The 13,142-nt window shown below is 45.7% G+C and overlaps 1 protein-coding gene across 1 annotated transcript in view; it reads left to right on the forward strand.

The window, feature by feature from the left end:
• The first annotated feature begins 10,282 nt into the window (after positions 1-10,282).
• LOC126456768 (thiamine transporter 1-like) overlaps positions 10,283-13,142 on the forward strand; it is a 619,041-nt gene continuing 616,181 nt past the window's right edge. Inside the window, exon 1 of the mRNA XM_050092528.1 lies at positions 10,283-10,353. The gene's annotated coding sequence lies outside the window, so the exon portion shown is untranslated. The remainder of the gene's footprint in view (positions 10,354-13,142) is intronic.

The following is a 13,142-nucleotide window of genomic DNA, read 5'->3' on the forward strand; positions in this document are numbered from 1 at the left end:
CTGTTGCGTTATTTTGCAAGCTGCCCTGTAGGCTGTGTCATGCGTTATTTGGACAGTTTAAAAGTACTGAGTGTGTCTGCAGATACGTGTACAGTATTATTTAGGGGCAATTTGCTATTGAGTACAGAAATTAGGAGTTGTTTGCGTGTCTGCAGACTGCGAATTGTGACGCCAAGCACATTAGGGTGCATATTTTGTATCAGTGTGATGGATATATTCGATCTCTAAAGAGAATGTTTGAAACTAAATAGAGTGAACTCGTGCTTTACGCCCCCCCAGCAGCCCAGAGCAGGCTGAGTCGTCTTCCCTCACGATCTTGATTTACGTCACGAAGTGGTCGACAGTATCGTAGACCTCGTGGAGAACACACTGTTTACCGCCACCGTGGATAACTGTACTTCCGTCATCAGCGAGTGTCACGGTGGCGTCCTCTGACGGCGAGGAAATGTACTGAGACAGTTGGGGTCTGGAGCTCGTGGTGAACCCACTAGGTGGCACCATCTTACATTACGGTAATGTCTAGTTTTTTGTGAGAACCAATGGCTCAATACGCGTTAATGTCAGTTTAGAACCTGACACGTACCTCAAAGTCGTGGTGAAAAAAAAAAAAAAGAAAGAAAGACAGAAAGAAAATGTATGCCGGTGTCCAAAGCGTGTTATAGCAGAAAAGAACAATGTATCAGGCAACAAAACAGGGAGCCTCTCTTGCGACTGATAGTATAGTCTGTGGGATACGACCCTCCCACTACAGTACAGGTTGACACTTTACACTGGTCTGTACAGGCGACTGAGTGGATCAGTACCAGTATATTTAATGGGAGTCGGCGCATACGCTCGATGCCAGCCCATAAACGGTATTTGTTCTCCTTATATTTGGAGTGGAGAAAAATTGTGTAACCTGGGTAGCTGGTGCCAGTAGGAACCGAGATTACTGGTGTTGTGTAGGTCGACAACGCACTATTTTTAAACCACAGAGAGTTGGCGCCACGAGCTCCGATTGGCCGCGGGATTGCCATTTGCCGTTCGTTGGTTGATGGGCAGCGCTAGGGCTGTCGGTTCACACATACAAACATTCCTCGCCCCGTCACTGCCATTATGTGATATGCACAAATATTGAATAGGTCGTCCTGTTTGTCTCTACTTTACATTAGATGCATTACACGTAAGCTTCGCTTCGGAGCATGCACACGTCACCAGAGATTTTGTCATACAGTAAGTGTAGTCACACAGCATTTGCCTGAAGAACAACGAGATATGGCTTTTGTTTATGGACTAGCCAATGGTAATGCACATGAAGCTCGATGGTTGTATGAGGAACCGTACCCAGCAAGACGCCACCCACACCCGCAAACGTTTACAGCAATTCACCGTGACTTGCCGAAACAGGCATGTTAGCGGGATATCGTGGCGATGCTGGAAGACCTGGAACATGATGGTACACTGCTTTTGAAGAGACCGTTCTCGAGTGCTTCGAGGAAGCACCTACAACAAGTACTGAAGTGGTTGGACACAACATGGGGGGGTCACTCATCGGTTAGTCTGGGAAGTTTTGAGGGATGATGGCTAGCATCCATTTAGTTTCCACCCCGTCCAAGACCTAAATCCTGAGGCAGACTACGAACACTGGCTAGGGTTTTGCCAGTGGTTTCTGCGAAATGTTGCATGAGATCCCAACTTACCAACATAGTGATGTTTACCAACGAATGCACCTTCCATCAGGATGGCCTTTACAACTCTCGAAATTCTCATTACTGAGCAAGGGTAAATCTTCACATCACGTACGTCCACGGACACCAGAAATGATTTTTGCTCAAAATTTGGGCAGGCATTATGGATGACCATCTGATAGGGCCAGTCCGTCTACCTCCTTGACTTACCGGGGAAAATTACCTTAATTTTTTGCAAGAAACTCTACCCAGCCCGCTGGAAGATGTTCCCCTGGACATATGGCTACGCACGTGTTGCAGCATGATGAGGCACCCCCACATAACAGTCGTGCTGTAAACAGATATTTAAATGAACTCTTCGAAGGCCGGGTAGTTGGCAGAGGTGCTCGTAGGACACGCACCCGCAATCACCAGACCTTACGCCACTGGACTTATTCCTATGGGGATTGTTCAAGGTTCTAGGTCATGCACGCGAACCACCTAGAAACGAAGAGGAATTAATGGATCGCATTCAACATGCCGTCAATCACATCAGGGCAATGCCAGAATTCTTTGAAAGAGTTCGCCAAAACATCATTCGACGTTACCAAGCTTGTGTCGTGTCAGAGGATCGCCAGTTCAAGCACCTGTTTTAAGTAAACGGTGTCCTAGCCACAGAAAAGGCCCTTTTCAGGGCCGACACAATTTGTAAAAGACTTTCTCTGTGCGAACTAACAGCTGTTGATGGGTTTGTTCCCGGTATATCTTATCATGAAACTACAATGTCGGGACCCTGGCGGATTCGCCCCCAGACCCCAGAGTGGAAGACTGGTTCGCTACCACTGAGCGTGCAGTCCACTTTGGATACATTGCTATCTCTGGCAGGCAAAGCATTCGCATTCATGTATTGTCCAGAGCATCCAGAAACAGGGCAATCCTGCAGCCAATCGCAGCACTTGTCGCCAAGTTTCCGTAGTTTAAAGATTATTTGTTGTCGACCTACACAACATTAGTAATTTTGGTTCCTACTGACACACACACACACACACACACACACACACACACACACACACACACACACACACATATATATATATATATATATATATATATATATATATATATATATATATATATGTCAGGTGAAGTTGGTGAAGCTTTTATAGTTCCTTGTTTTTTATTCTCTGTTGGGTGGTACATGATAGAATGTTTCGGTGACAGATGTGGATCCACCCTGACAGACAGATCTCCTTCGGACTGCAGTACCTGACCTGTATGTAGTTGGAGACACATCGCAATGCAGTAGCAAAATCCTCGTCCTTCTCCCAGTTCCAATAACTGCTTGCACTATCTTTTATACTGCCTTGTGTTGCAAAAAAAATGGCTCTAAACACTACGGGACTTAACATCTGAGGTCATCAGTCCCCTAGAACTTCGAACTACTTAAACCTAACTAACCTAAGGACATCACACACATCCATGCCCGAGGCAGGATTCGAACCTGCGACCGTAGCAGGCGCGCGGTTCCGGACTAAAGCGCCTAGAACCGCTCGGCCACTGCGGCCAGCCCTTGTGTTTCAGGAGCAGGTTTCGTTTTACACAAAGCTGCAGGGATGGCGGGGAAGAGTCTGAGGAACAGTTAAAAGATGCATAGGGACTGTCTAAAACCACGTTGGAATTTTACTGTAACAGATAGGGTCGCAGAGGGTGAATCGTTTCAAGATATGAGACTGCCATGAATATGATTGACCAGTGGCTGTAATCATTAAAAGACATCACCATAGGATCCAACGCAGGTATGTGCCTGAATGGAAAAACTTGATTCCAAATCGCAGACAGCATTTCTAGCAGAAAGCGTAACGGTATATATCTGTAAAGCTAGTGTGCATTTCTAACGATCTCAATTTTGCGTTGCATATTTTGAAAGTGATACGTCGCATAGCACACTATCTACTCTATATGGTCATTCTCAATCAACCGTCGCCTTAAACCGGAGGATATATCGCACAACTTGCGACATGGCATCAGGATAGAATGCATTACAAATACTGGAGAAATATCTAGCAGCGAAGTGAAAGCGTTGCAAATACCGGTTTCATACCATGTTTCTCAGCTGCATAACTTTTTAAATTCGGTGATTTTATTACGAGCTTACACAGCAGGCGGTGTGTACCTACCCTGTCGGTCTGTTAATAGACACCCTGTGATCACCGTATATATTCAACGTCGCGGTATTTGTGTGGGAAACCACTTCATTTGGATGCAATACCGTACCTCGAGTTATAAAGCTTGTACAGTTTTTAACATGGGTATCGTTAGCGATACCTATGTGCGCCTGCAGAACCAAGATCCACTCGAGACAGTAATGTAGCAGTTGCGATCGTGTTTTTAACATCTGGTGCCTTGTACAGCGACTACATCTCTCTTTCTAAAACACACTCGTACCACTCACAAGAAAAGAAAATGAGACATTTCCATCCATCGCAGATTTTCGCTCAGTATTGTTTCATATCGCCAGCATTCAGTTACTGGTGAAGTATTTTACGTAGTAGAGGGGATGCTTGACAGATTCTGCACGAGCACGTTATGTATGTGATCCGACATGTGAAAAGAAAATGACTATATCCTGTCGTAAGGAAGGTATGGATCTGATATGGAAAACTGCGATATCCGCAAGTGGAATGACTTTTTTTTTTTTTTTTTTTTAGTTGGGGAATTATGTCTGGTCATAAGAATGGTACAGACATTATTATTTCCAGAGCCACAGTTGTCAGGACGGGGTATTTCTGATACTTTGCTCACTGTCGAATGTCTTCCAATCGAGGCTGCAGTCGAAATATTTAAGTACAGTGATAAAATATATGTGGCTGGTTTCCTGGGACGATTCTGTGTGGTGTGTAGGGAGTAGGTGGCGGCAGAGGCCTGTGGCGGGAATGGTTCAAGTCTCCAGCCGACGGCAGCAGCCGCCCGAATGGAGAGGCCGGCTGGGCTGCAGGAGCGCAGCCCACCTGGCCGTGCCGACCTCTAGACGCCTGAATAGCGTGCACTGGGCAGCCTTGGTGATCACGTGTTTTCCGCGGAAGTCTGAGAAAATTCAATATGGACGTATGTTTCCACTGGAACATAACTCTCTCCCGTGTAAATTGTCCAGTTGATTGCTTCTGCACATTTCCTGTCTTTATTTGGTTGAGAGAACATCGGTTGTGGTGTGTGTTGTGTGCATCTAGATGGTGAAAGACGGGTGGAAGACAGGTTTGCTGATTGTCTAGACATGGGGAACACCTTAGTTAACTTTGCAAAGTACAAGGGTGATTTGGAATCTGTTATATCATTGACATTGGTATTTGCAAGTGGAGCTATCACTTTCCTATATTTTTTCGATTTTTCACGCAAAGTTCTTCGCAGATGAGATGAGTTTCTAGTTACTCAGTGGTTTGCTTCACACTCCACCTTGCTGCACCTTGCTAAAGTTTCGGGTTTCTAGAGATATAATGTAAAATCTTATCTTCAGAAATAGACGTGCAAGCGATCGGTAGCTAACCGTTATGCGGCTTATATCGAAAACTATCGCGTAAATGCTTTGATATTCTGGCAAATCATGCAAAAATACGAATGTTCTTGTGATTGTAGAGTCTGAAGATGGGTGTAGAAAGCGTGGCAGCAAGCAAGCAGGTCAGAGCCGGAAACAGTAACGTCTTTGTTCCCAGACAGAAGCCAGCCCAGCCTTTGTCCAACAGTTCAGAGAGTGACCGCGCTCTGCTGAGGGCGCTCTGATCACACGTTGGCCCAGTGTGTGTGTGGATGACTGACTGACCTCGCGGAAAATATCTAATGCTGCGAGGGCTATATATGGTGCACGTGATTATGTTTTTTTTTTGGGGGGGGAGGGGGGGGGGAAACGTGTGTCTTCACGGTATATATATTAGTGTCTGGTGGTCGATAGCTATATGCAGAATGCACAAGTGCTGATTTTGTATAGTGACGGATATGAATTGTGTGTTTACTACATCAATATGGTATGTGATATAGCCCGGTTCGAGACCAGTTTCACAGTGAAAAGTTCAAGTATGCTTCGTCAGTAGCAGAGCAGTGTATCTGAGGAAGAGTCTTTCCATATTTGATGATCTGTAGATCACTTTTGCAGGGTTTAACTGTCAGTGCAATATGACTGATGCATATTTCTTTTTCGATCTGTACAAAGTACTTTTGCCACTAAAAGTCTCGTCTGGAGAAAAAATGGTGGACAGTGCTCCCATAGCAGTAGGCAGTAGCAGTAGTTTAGTGGGTTTCACGTGTAATTGAGGAAGTGTCTTTCTGTATTTCATGATCTGTAGGCCACTTCTGGAGGGCTTAACTGTCATTGCAATATGGCCTTCTGTACAAAATAGTTTTGCTGCTGAAAGTCTCATCTGCAGATAATGACAGACAGTGCTCCCACACCGATAGTAGCAGTAGTTTTGCAGGTGAATTCAGTAGGAGCCAATCAGAATGCTCCATTCATTCACAAGACATTCTTTGTGCAGGATATAGGAGCCTGTAGAGACAGGTTCGAACCAGATGGGGCAAGGTATCTAGGAAAAGTTCTGAGAGTAACGTGATGTCTTCTTTGTTCGGGGGTTCGAGGACAAGTTCAGGCAGACCATCGTCCTCTGGTGGAGTGCTGTCCCTTATCCGCCATTGCGGCTTTAGAGCATTTCAGACCAGCAGCTGTAGGACACCGAAAATTCGCGGAAAATTCCAGTCATTTTCCTCGCCTGTAGGACAGTGCTTCGAATTTTGTTCGCATTATTGTTCTATTTTTCCAGTCTGTGTTTGGACAGTGCTTCGAGAAGTGAGGAAAAAATAATTTTCCTGACTTCAGCATTAGCAAATATGAACTAAACCCACTCAGCATTTCAGTAAAGTGATGAACATCTCAGCAGCTGTAGGACCCTGAAAGTTTTCTCTCTCTCTCTGTCTCTCTCTGGCAGTGCCTTCAAACGAGCAGCTAAAAATCGAAAAGTGGTGAGCGTCCTATTTTTAGAGTTAGAGGGATACTTATTTCGACTTCCCGATAGCGTCGTTTTGATGTGTAGAGTCAGATGCAGCTGATGCCGGTTTCGGGATGTGTTTCCCACAAAAGCGTGCGACGCGTCTCAGAGAGGTCTCACAAGTGTGCTGCAATCTTTTTACAGTCCATATTCGAGTGTAGCGGTATACACCACAAAACTGAAGCAAACTACTGTGCGTCGACCTTATTGGAAATGTTTTTACAGACTTATTCAGTTGGATTCAGTAATTCCCGAAGCAGTTGGTGCTCAAAGACAAGTGCACTTCCCACAAAAGCGTGACGGTGGCGGTATTCATCGGAATGAAACGTGTAATTGTTTAAATATTTTCACGTCATCTGCAAAACTCTCTCTGTTTGGGGAGTGGTACATTTAGATCGTGTGATATCTTCAAGTTACGTATGTAACAATATTCCGCAACCCCATACGTAATAACTCCTGAAGCAGTTCGTGTTCAACGGTAAAGACCGTCCGTGCGCCGGGGATGAGAAGGGAGGGAGTCCGCGAGAGGAAGTGCTAAACCTTCAGCTGCCGTGAGGCGGCGCGCTTCCTGGCCGTGACGTGAGCCGGCAGGCAGCCCGGTGCGTGGTCTCTGGGGCCGGCGGTGGACGGTGCGTGCATTGCGATCGAACGATTTTCAACAGCTTCATCACATACGACGGGTGTTTCGTGGCAGTACTCCTTGTGCGTCTGGAATTAAAAAAAAAGCTATCTATATAATTAGTTCTTACAAGGCCTGCATCTTCCCAAACAGTGGAGAATGATGAGCAAACAGAATTTTTTATAAGTAAACAATATACCATTGAATTTCCTGTCACGAGATCCTTCCTCTCCACCACAGAGCCGCCATTTTCCAAGTATGGGAGGGGAGGGGAAGAGCAGAAGGGGAGGGAGGGGATGTTTACAACAGGGGGAGGGGCTAATTAGTTTATCAATTTAATTAAGTAGTCAATCAAATTGATAAGAGTGAGAGGGGGCTATTCGAATAATTCAGATCTGAAAGTGTGCTTGTATCAGCGAGGGGGAAGGGGAGGTCTTCTGAGGGCTCGGGTGGAGGAGGGTGAGGGGTGGGGGAACAATAGGCTCAGCACCTGTCAATCAAAAGGACGGATTGTCCCCAGTGGCTCATAACCTGTGAATCAAAAGAGTGCCTCTGAGTGCGTACTTGCCCCTGATATAAGCACACACACTGACGAAATCGTGTGATGCTGGCCTCGGTCCCCTACTCAGGTCCACTCAGAATAGTTAGTTGCTGCCGAGGAAATACAGGGTTGGCGTGGAAGGGGGAGGCCGTCACAGTCAGAAACTACCTTATACTGTGATGCGACAATGAATTAAGTAAAATTGTAATGGTGCGGTCTTACTGCAAATGTATTTTTTATTTTTAATAATAATATTACAAAACTAATGAAGCAGTGTTATGCTTTACCTTCGTGTATTCTGAAAGTCTCACGTAGACGGCATCACAAACAATTGACACAAATTTGGCAACTGTGGATTAAGGAACCCGACACAGGTACTGTACTGAAGAATATGAATCGTCACTTGCCAAGAAACGTAATGTGCTTTGTAATTTTAGCTTTGACGACGATGCTTCACGCATTACAGTGTCTTTTTTTTCTTCTTGCATTCTTCACTGTATTTAAAAGATACTTGTACTGGTTTGGTGACATTCGAAAGTAATTGAAATAAGTTTTTGGAGCTTTCACTACAATTTCTTTCGGCAAGATCGCTGCGCAACCGATCTGACGCCTTTTCTTAATCCACTTACGAACCCAATCACGTTTCTTAATTTTTTTCTTCCTTATGCAGCGATTTCACGCAAAGAAGCATCAACTACTCCACAACTCGTGTAGCTGCCAAAGAGTTTAGACAAGAATGTATTGGAGTCACAAACGACGAATCTGAAGTGTACGCTGATGGCGGCGGGTCTAGAGACGTATACGAAACCGCTTACGAGCGAGCCGTTTCGAGGGAGGGGCGCCGCGAGCCGGTAAGCCGGTGCCGTCGTGTAGACTCGGCCCACCTGTCGCGAGCCGCCCAACCGGCGCTCTCACACCGTCACACACTGCGGACAGGTTTGCTATTTAACCCGGGATATCGGCACAGAATCTGGTGATCGGGAAATTTACACCGACACCTCGCCGGCCAAATACTGGCAGTGGGAATTTTTTAAGCCAAAGGAATCGTACCGACTTACCCACGTGTCCAGCGTCAACGCACAAGCTCGCGTGTGCGACCTCTGAGAATGGTTGTCGAACTGACAGTTTAAAAAGAAGTTGTCGATTACTTAAGGAAATTGAAGAATTTTAATGAAATGAAAAATGGTTTAATAAATTTATAGGCGGAAGTGAGGAACTCAGTCGAGCTGAAGAAATCGTGACTCGGTTTCGGGTAAATTGTAAATTTAGATAAAAGATTGCAGTAGGAGAAAGTTAGCTGTTGTCAAAAGAGGTTTGAATCTGTTTAACTTTGGACCCGACATTAAGTTTTCCTGCTCTGCGATTGTGAACCTAATGTTACAAGTCTGAGATGTGTTTTGTTAACAAAGAGGCAATACGTTAGATTAGAGTTTTAATTCGTTTGGCAATAAAGTGAAGTTATAATATTGTCGAATAACGAAATATTTGATTTTGCATTTGGATACTGCAGACATTCTTAAGAATAAATGCTAAACTTTTTCAAGAACAGCTTTCTTGCCTAATGTTTAGACAAAAACGAGTACTACTTCTAAGGAGGCCTCTCAAAAGCAAAAAATTAAAAACGAAATAAATGCATTTTCAGAATAAATGAGAAACGTGAGCCACTTTAGTGTCCTCTTTAACCAATTGGACCCCTCCCTTTCACTCAATCCTGGATACTTCCTCGACATCAGCCACGATTTTGCGACGCCGAACTTGTGAAGCAGGTAACCTCATCTCGTACGTTACTATCTTCCGGACGCTTTAATCGCAGTGATGTTGTCATACGACATTTAACTGCAACAAATCGTACTAAGAAAAGTGTTTTTTGACGGATCTTCAATACGTCTTTGACTCGAAACGGCATACTTTGAGAACAGCAAGCTACAAATCAAAAATTCCTTAATCACGAATATGACATTTCATCACAACAAATCGTACCAATAAATGACAAGTTTTCGAGAGATCTGTTTGTCGGCGCCCTGAAACGGTATATATTCGTAGGAAGTAAGTTAGAATATAAAACGCAGCAAATATGGGTTCCATGTAAGTGCCAATACGGCTGCGGCGTCTCCCGACTTTGTACTTAAAAGTGGCTTTCTTCTGTTTCATCGGTCTACGTCCCGACGCACGTTCAGAACTCGTACGGTGCTCGGTGTCGCTGTGCACGATCGGAATGACTCCCCTTCGCTCTTTTTCCTCGGCACGACGTCAGAAACTCGGCGCGCTCTACGTCGGCGTCGGAAGGCACGGCGCGGCGCGGCGCGGCGCACGCGGCTGGCTGGCTGGCTGGCTGCTGACGCAACGGGGGGCCGCCGCTGCGAGTGGCCCCCCCCCTTCCCCACCGCGCCGTCGCTGTACTCCGCGCCGGCCTCCGGCGTCGGCCACGAGTCCCGGCCGCGCCGCGCACGCCACCGCACGCACCTCGCCTCGCTCCGTCTCCACGCCGACGTCGACGCTACGAGCCGGCCACATCCAGTAAGTGCGACTGTTACGTCTTTACGAGGCGTACCTATCGGATTTTTCGTACTACTCGTTTATTGTTGTTAAAAATATTCCCCTGGAAAATATCGACACTTTTACACGCGTCGGAACCAATCCGTGACATATTTACTTCACTGTGACGCTGGTAGACCTAGCTGTTACACGAGAAAAGTTATTACAGAAGGACTCCGAAGCTCCTCACGAAACTCGCTATCGAAGCGTTCTTCGGTTTGACGGAAAGAAGGAACGAGAAATCGTCAGGTGGTGAGTCAGGGCAATCGTGCGGGCAGGACTGTCAGACACACTACACGGGGTGATGCAGCTGAGACTCGCTACCCCACACCTATCCAGAATGAATAAAGCAGACAGTATAAGCGAATTTCCTGGCATTCGCAAGTAATTTTCATCGTTCGTAGTCGCCGAAATACGACACCGACTTCGTTTCCCCCCTTTTTTTATTTTCTAGCAGAATTATATACTTTTTCTGTGGCATTTGAAAGAAGCTCCTAAGGGAGTTTAGACGACATAACATGTACGGAACTCGATCAAATAGGCTTCCACTCACAGTAATGTGAGCACGTGTAAGAAGCCCGAGCAACCGCGGATTGCTGTGAGGCGTGCAGGTTCCAGAAGGCAGCGACAGGGACGTGCGACCGTGCCCACTCCTCTGCCGCGGAGAGTCCGATTGTGCTCGTCCCACAGATCCTCGACTGGGTTTATATCGGGGGAGTTTGGCGGTCAGGGGGCACCGAAAACTCGTCCTGCTCCCCTTCGAAGCACGAACGTGCGCAGCAAGCTGACAAGTGGCGCCTAGGAGTAGACACGGTCCCAGAGGTTAGCTGCATACTCGTGTCCACCCACCGTGCCTCCCAGATTGACGACGTCACCCGGGCAGTGCCACGAAATCGTTCCCCAGACCGTAAAGCACGCATCTGTCTGATGTAACGTAAGACTCGATTCGTCTGAAACGACCACCTGTCTCCAGCTGTGATACTGGCGTGGAAACTCCGACCTTCGCGGGTGCACGAACCGGGCGCCTGCTGCGGAGACCGGTACACTGCAATTTCGTCTAAACGGTCACCGAGGAAAACTATTAGTCGCCCCTTCATTCATCTCGGAAGTCGGCTGCTGGACTGCTGCTATGATAATATACACTCCAGCGATCACCGTCTCGGTATTTGTCTGGACAGAAAACCACCTCATTCAGAGGTAATGCCGTACCTCGATTCATAAAGCAAGTATATCTTTTAACACGGACACTTGTCTTCACCTGTAGAACCGAGACCATGTCTGACAGTAACATACAGTAGTTTTTGTGATCCGGTTTTTTAAAATCTGGCCAATTACGACTCTCTTTCTAAGACACAGTGGTAACATTCGCAAGAAAAACTTGTGAGACATGTCCACTCATCGCTGATTTTCTCTCAGTATTCTTGTGTGTCGCCTGGAATCGCTTATTAGCCAAATATTATATTTAGTAGTAGTAGGGGATCTGTGATAGGTGCACCTTGAGCATCAGGTTTATAAAGTATGTGTTTGTGTTCCGACATGTTCAAAGGAGATGACTGTGGAATACTGTATCAGAGGGAAGAGTATGTCAAGTCATAAGAATGGTACAGATATTTCTATTTCCAGAACCACAACTGTCAACCAGGTGTATTTCCGAGACTTCACGCATTGTCAAATGTCGTTCAGTTGAGACCGCAATTGCAACATTTAGTTGTAAGTACAGGGACTATATATATATATATATATATATATATATATATATATATATATATATATATATGTGTGTGTGTGTGTGTGTGTGACCGATTTCTTAGGATGATGATTCTAACTATGTGTGCTCGGTATGCAGCGGAGATGACGGGAATGATTCACATTTCCCATTAACTGTAGAGAAGCTGTCAGAATGAAGAGGCCTGTTGGAGTGTAGGAATGTAGATGAAATAGCTGTGTTGTCCTCTAAACGACCAAACAGCGTACCAATACATAGTACGTGTTGGAAAGCTTTCGTGATCACGTGGAAACCTGATGAGATTGAATATGGAGGTGCCTTTGCGCTGGACCGTTATCCCCTCCCATGTAAATTGTTCAGATGACTGCTTTCGCACATTTCGCGCCTTTATTTAGTTGAGAGAAGCTCGATTGTAGTGAGGGCATCTAGCGTGTGGAAGACAAGTTTGCCGGTTCTCTAGACATGAGAAACATCTTAGTTGACCTTGTAAATTATAGGGGTGATTTGGAATCTGCTACATCACTGACATCAGTGTTCGCTAGTGGAAATATTAGTTTTCTTTAATTTCTTTAGAGTTTCCCTGTGTCTTCGCAGATGGACTAAGCGCTAAAGTTTCAGGTATGTAGAGAAATAATTTCCAGTCTATATCTTCGGCATTATGTTGTGCGAGCGATCAGTAGGCTATTAGTGTGTGCAAACCGTGCGAAAATACATGTGTTCTTGTAATCCCAGAGGCTGGAGATGGGTGTAAAAAAGCGAGCAAGCATGCAGGTCCGGACCAGAAACAGTAACGCATTTATGCTGAGGGGAAGCGAGAGCGAATTTGTAGAACAGTTCTGAGCATGACATCGAACTGCTGAGAGTGCTCTGATCACGTGTTAGGGGTGGATGCTCGCCCAACCTTGCGGTAAATATCTAGTGCTGCGTGTATATATACCGTGCTGTCTGTCTTGGCGGTATATGTACGAATGATGTAAAAGGGCTGACTTTGTATGGCACAGGACAGAAATTGTATGCTTACTACATCGACACAGTACACGGTGAT

Source organism: Schistocerca serialis, chromosome 2 (assembly GCF_023864345.2).
Source record: "Schistocerca serialis cubense isolate TAMUIC-IGC-003099 chromosome 2, iqSchSeri2.2, whole genome shotgun sequence".
Taxonomy (NCBI): Eukaryota; Metazoa; Arthropoda; class Insecta; order Orthoptera; family Acrididae; genus Schistocerca; species Schistocerca serialis.